This window comes from Lathyrus oleraceus, chromosome 4, assembly GCF_024323335.1.
Source record: "Lathyrus oleraceus cultivar Zhongwan6 chromosome 4, CAAS_Psat_ZW6_1.0, whole genome shotgun sequence".
Lineage (NCBI taxonomy): Eukaryota > Viridiplantae > Streptophyta > Magnoliopsida > Fabales > Fabaceae > Lathyrus > Lathyrus oleraceus.
In genome coordinates, this window is record NC_066582.1 from 200,063,542 (window position 1) to 200,070,608 (window position 7,067).

Consider the following 7,067-nt stretch of genomic DNA (forward strand, 5'->3'; position numbering starts at 1 on the left):
AGGTCCTTCATAGAAAAGTATTTCCCCAACCAAGCCTTTACTTGTTGCAGGGTAGGGATATCGATTCCAATGAGTAATATGTCATCTACATATAATACCAGGAATACGATCATGCTCCCACTAACCTTCTTGTAGACACAAGGCTCATCTTCGTTCTTGATGAATCCATACAGCTTTACTGTTTCATCAAGGCGAAGATTCCATGAGTAGGTCACAGGCTCATCTTGATCCATGAGTAATACATCACTTTGATCAGATATCCATATATCTCAGGTAGGTGACATATCCTGCCTGACCTACGCTGGTCTTGTTCTATTTGAGCAGGTTGCTCTTACACAACTACTTGTGTTTCCTGCTCTAATTCCTCCATAGGTGTATCGATACTTTGTGATTCTTGAATTTCTTCAAGTTCTACTTTCCTCCCACTGATTCCTTTGGAAATAAAATCCCTTTCTAGGAAAACTCGAGCTCGAGCGACAAACACTTTGCCCTCAGAAGGATTGTAGAAATAATATCCTCTTGTTTCTTAAGGATACCCCACAAATAAGCATTTGTCAGATTTGGGCTCAAGCTTAGTTGAAATTTGTCGTTTCATATAAACTTCGCAACCCCAAATCTTCATGTAAGACATATGTGGTCTCTTACCACTCCATATCTCATACGGTGCCTTTTCAACCTTTTGGATGGAACACGGTTAAGTGTGTAAGCTGATGTCAATGGTGTATGTCCTCAAAAGGAGTTTGGAAGATTGGTGTGACTCGTCATGGATCGGACCATGTCCAATAGGGTTCGATTTCTTCTCTCAGATACACCCTTTCATTGGGGTGTGCCAGGAGGAGTAAGTTGGGATAGGATCCCACACTCTTTCAGATGGTCATCAAACTCTAGGATTAAATACTCACCACTTCGATCTGATCGAAGAGTTTTAATATTATTACCTAGTTGGTTTTAACTAATTAGGTTTCACCCTTTTGTATTAATGTTATTAATAGGCATTTCAAGATCAAGGACATACAGTCCATTGTTCATTTGTGCAGTAGCATAGAATATATCATTCAAATAAATTGAGCAACAATTGTTCTTTATTATAAATGAAAAACCAAACTTGTCCAAACAAGCAATGGAAATGATATTCCTGCTAATTGCAGGTACATAATAACAGTTCTCTAACTGAATTATTAAACCACTAGGTAAAGTCAATACAAAAGTTCCTACGGCTAAAGCAGCAACCTTTGCTCCATAGCCAACTCGTAGGTCGACCTCACCTTTTGCCAAATCTCTACTCCTTTTTAGTTCCTGCACATTTGTACAAATGTGAGAAATGCATCCAGTATCTAATACCCATGATGCAGAAGTAGATAAATTAATAACAAAAATACCTGAAGTTGAAGTCTCTACTCCATTCTTCTTATCTTCCAGGTACTTTGGGCAGTTCCTCTTCCAGTGTCCGGTCTTACCGCAATGGAAGCAGGTGCCTTCTTTTGCTATGCCTCCACTAGGCTTCAAAACAGCAGTGGGTCTGGGAATTGCAACTTCCTTGCCCTTCCCCTTATCACTCTGCTTAGTGGGCCTTTTGTTCTGTCTCTTTCCATTTCCGATCATCAGAATGGACTTCCCTTTTGACTTCAGATTCTGCTCGGCAGTTCTTAACATGGCGAGCAGTTCAGGAAGAGATTTGTCCATATCAATCATATTGAAATTTAGGACAAATTGACTGAAACTATCTGGCAACGATTGCAAGATCAAATCAGTTGCAAGTTCCTTTTCGAGGGGAAAACCCAATCTCTCAAGGTTTTCCACATACCCAATCATCTTGAGTACATGGGGACCTACAGGGGCTCCCTCAGCTAACTTGCTTTGAAAAAGGGCTTTTGAAACTTCAAACCTCTCATGCCTTGCTTGCTCTTGATAGAGCAACTTTAGGTGTTCGATCGTATCGAACGCTGACATGTTCTCATGTTGCTTTTGCAATTCTGAGTTCATGGTAGCCAGCATGAGACAAGCAGTTTCATTGGCATCATCGACATGCTTCTTATAAGCATCTCTTTCTGCCTTAGGTGCAGAACTAGGAGGTTCCTCTTCAGGAACAGGTGTCTCCAAGACATACAATACAACCTGAGTTATGGCAGACAGGATTATAACATGCAGAAGGAAAACAAACACAAAAAATTGTTTACCCAGTTCGGTCCAACATGACCTACATCTGGGGGCTACCAAGCCAGGAAGAAGATCCACTATCAGCAGTATTAATTCAGAGTTAAACTCCCCCGTTTACAACTCTTCACTTAATCCCTACCCAATGCAATCTATACCTAGGAACTTCTAGATAGAAACCTCCAGTTTCCATTCCTATCACTACAAATACAATGTAATGTTCAAACACCTTGAACTTGCTTCACAGCTTCATTCAAGAACATAATCACTCTTGCCTACAGGCTTTGAGTTACAAATACTCTCAGCTTTTACCACTGAGAAACACATGGTAACCTTCCCACAGATTGGGAGGTTTACCTCACACACACCCCTAAATTTTCATTCTATGAGGCTTACAAAAACTAGGTTACAATAAGCTATTTATAACCTAATCACCCAACTGGATTTGGGCCTTCAGAAATCGCAGCAAACTTGTTCTTTGCTGTTACAAATACAACAGAAAATTTCTGCTACAAACAAGGTCTTCAATCCTAAAATCTCTCCGTATATATCTCCTTATTTTGAGCCTATATATCTTTTGATTGAGTCTTTAAGACCTCCACATGGGAGTTAGTATATTCACCAAATATCCTCACTAATCCCAGAATATATACTGAATTAATTCATTCAGTTTTCTACACATGTACGATGTCACAGGCATGATGTTGTGACATCGTACATGACATGTTGGTCCAGATGTTGAACTTCTTCAACCCAACATATTAAAACAACAGAGATGATTACATTATTTGTTTTACAAAATTAATGCCAATCCTAAGGTATTAACAATCTCCCCCTTTGGCAAATTTTAGCTAAAACAAATAAACATTGCACTAGACAAAACATCCCAATATGGGTATGCTCTTCATCTCTGTCATTGACTCCACCACCACAAACACCAAAGTTGGTGTACATGAGGAAGTAGAGGTACAAGAATCAGTTGTATCAGAACCCTTCCCCTCAACAGGAGAGCTTCCTGAAGAATATGTAATGCTGAGTGCATAGACAATGTAACTCAGAGCACAAGGCACAGCTGTCTTCTTAACTCAGATCACAAGACACAAGTGGTATACCCAGTTGGTGGATTTTATGCCTGACCCCAGCTTCTGTTTGCCACCACAACCACAGTTAGCTTGCTTCTGGTACATTCTTAACCTCAGGACTATATTTCTCTCCCCCTTTTTAGCTAAACATTTGTAAAGGAACCCCTCACAAAACCAGATCCAGGCGCAGTTTGCCCAAACCTTAACATACCCCATGATTCAGAGGGAATAGAGTGTTTCTCTTGTGAAAAGAAGAGGGCTATTACATCCTTTAAATAGTCCAGCCCGTGCTTAGGAATTAACGGTAGGAATAAATGCTTGGTCAAGATTCATTAATATTTGCTGAGAAACAGTCAGAGAATCACCAACAAAATCTCAGACTATCTTTGAATACCTTTTATAGCTCTTGACTGTTTCTTTTCCAAAACAGCAGTTCCAGTGCATGGAGACTATTCCATGTATTCAGTCAGATACGTTGCACGCGATGTCTTAACATTCCACGCGGCTTTTCCCTGCATTCTGCCAGTATTCAGCTTTTCCTAAGGCCACTTTCATACCTCCAGTAGAGACTTGACATCTGGCACTACTAAAGCCAAAATCACAAACACCAGTAGATGGTTACTCCCCCTGTACCACACAACTGTGACCATCAGGCTTATTCTAATTTATCAGAATTAGACACACCACATCCATAATTCCTAATGACTTTAAGCTTCATAAGGAACTAACATCAATGTCCATGGCAATGTCATGACATCAGGTCAGACATTCTTCTGCTCACTCAGCCTTGACTGACACCACATCATCCTAACAAGGTGCCATACTCAGTTATCTGAGACCACATAGACCACAAGCTTGATGATTACTTGCAGCACAAAGACAGAACTCCCCCTGTCATGAACAATCCACTCTCCTCTTGAAACTTGGAGATCACACATGGGCATATCCAACATCCCAAAGTTGGACCTTCACATACTTCCTGATTCAAAGAGAACCCATACCACTTGATGAATGGAAAACATAAGACGCATCTTCATGTCTTCAAGAGCACACCCTCTGTTCAACCCTCTTGGCTGAACACATCCACACTCTGTGTCAATCTTTCTTCTAACCAGAACAGAAAACCACTTCACAAAATGTTCTAACATTAGTTAGGACATCCTCACACCATAACAAGGCACACCATCTGATAATTTTCAGATATCACTGAGTCACCAGCTCAGTCCAAAGGAGCCAGACACAAATTGGGACACATACATTATCATCCCATTACAAGAGATAATCTTCCATAGATAGCTTAGAACTCCTACCACAAGCTCCAAGAGATGAATAGTTAGACATCTCCTTTTGTCCTCAACTTACTACTTTTCTGCTCAAAAGTAATTTGTCTCAGTCTTTCCTCAAGAATAATCAGCTGCCATATGTTGATTATCTTGATCCTTCGAACTCACTTCTGAGATAGACCAAATGCCACTGGTTGATTACCTCCTTCATGAATCCTCATATGCAAAGTCAAATGCCATTCTTTGACTTCTCCACGTCTATCAGACCTCTCCCAAATATATTCTGACCTTCCAAGTGAGACTTGAACTTCAAGCTACATGTTGAACAAAACTTAGATTTTCTAAGACATGAACATGTAACATCCTTTCTATCCAGCAACTCCAAAGAATTGCTACGAGGACGTCCTTTTTGAAGTATCCAATCTACAACCCTGTAGACCCTTCTATCTCAAGTTGATGTGCCACTTCACCAACTAAGAATCTGATGTTGAACCAAATGTCACAACATTGTGTTTTGACATCTAGCTGTTGAATTCAGCTCCTTCTTCTGCCACTTGAAAGAACTTCCTCCCTTCACAGAACAAGAGTTCAATGTTCTCATAAACTTGATTGTGGAACCAAGTTTGAGTAACCAACCTCCATCCTGCAGGTTTGCAGTTAAGTCATCCAAGCTCACACCTTGATGAATTCCTGCTTCTTTTCCAAAGATATCAGACACTCTGATGCATGAGTCTTCAGAAGGACCAGTTAGAAACTAACCCTTCATGAGGTTAAGAGTGCTGCCACTTGTTCTTAACTTCACAGTGTGCATTAGCCAATGCACTTCCTTACTTAGATCAGAGATAAACTGATCCAAGTAACCACCATCAAGACTATGATGTCTTCTTCTTCTTGTACACACCAAGGCTGAACATGTTTCTTTCCAAGAAACCTTCTCAGGGATCATATGCTTTTGCTGCCACCAAAGAGATAGATCATAAACCAATGTACTATCCTTCATGTGATTCTGCACAGGGTCTTGAAGAAGAGATGTTCCAACATCTTTAATAACATCAGTTATCTTGAGCTCCAAGGATAATCAATTAAATACTTGTACTTGGCACAAGTTGACATAGATCTTAAATCCTTTCCCAATATTCCTTTCAGATACTTCCACCATAAGACTACTTTGAAAATACTCTTCTAGCGTCACATCTTCTGCTTGCAAGCACTTCAACAGTTTTGAAAATCTTCTCAGATTAAATTCACCCTTAGGAATGAGAGAGGTGAATTCTTCCTTGCAAATGTGTCACACAACAGCCAGAACCCATGTGACACAGGTCAACAGCCAACCAGACCCTAGGCTGACCAAATGTGAGGAGGTTAACCAAAACTCCCCCTCAAATTAACAATCATGGAAACTTCACACCAATATCCATGCATTGTACAAACATGTCTCAACATGACATACTCCATCTCTACCAGTGGCACCTAACTCTATGAGTTATACCTATACATACTCCAATCACACCAATCAGACAGCTGACCATAAGTACTAGTGCAAAACAACACCAGTCAGTAGTAGATATGCAATGCCAGAGCATACTACCTCAACCAACCTCTGAATCTTCATATTCTCACTCCCTGAAGGAATTGCCACTTCAGATCGTGGTGTTTGAATAACAAGATTCATGGTCCCAATCCTCTTAAATGAAATAGCAGTCAGGTTATCCCCTTACTAACTTCTAACATCCAGGAGACTTGTCTTCCAACACAACATAGTACTTCTGATCAATCTACAGGGATAAGGCACACAGCAGGAATTGCACAATGTCATATCTCAACCAGCTCCACTTCTAGAGATCAGACTACTAAAAGTGACCTTCTTGAGCACACACACAGTTGACCCCACCCTTGTCAACTTAGCACACACAGATGTCTCTTCTTCCAGGTCAGGAGTAGGTTTCAAACCAAAGTATCCCTTTGTTTGACACCTAAACACATCTGCTCTTCAACCAGTAGCTGCATACTTGTTGAACAACATGTTCTAACATCACATAGAACATTAGTTCAACCTCCTTGAAGCAAACCCTCCTTGAAAGTCTTCAAGGTCTTCATATACACTACCCAGAAGAGTACAAGAATCAGTGATCAGGTGATTCTTACCAAGAAGAGTGGACTTGATGAGACTCAAGTATCTTTGACATCTTCAGTAGAATATGATGAAATCTTGAATACAGCAGCCTTTCATCCACATGGGGGAAACTACATCAGAGTTTGAGTTTTGCCAGGTATTATGCAGCGGAAATCATAATACAACTCAACCTATGAACACGCACTTCACCAGATCAGCCTCCAAGACCATACCAAGTTTGAATGTGATTCAATACTGGCACAGTTGTCCCACACAAAGGCCAATTGCCTTCCTTCAGAGACTGGTACACGCCATTCCCGTCATGAACAGTCCATCCACCTACTTCAAGGGACCACTCACGGAGATTACATAACCTTTCACCGGTTCCAGCATCAGTACTAACATAACTCCTTGCAAGATACCAGAAAGTATCAC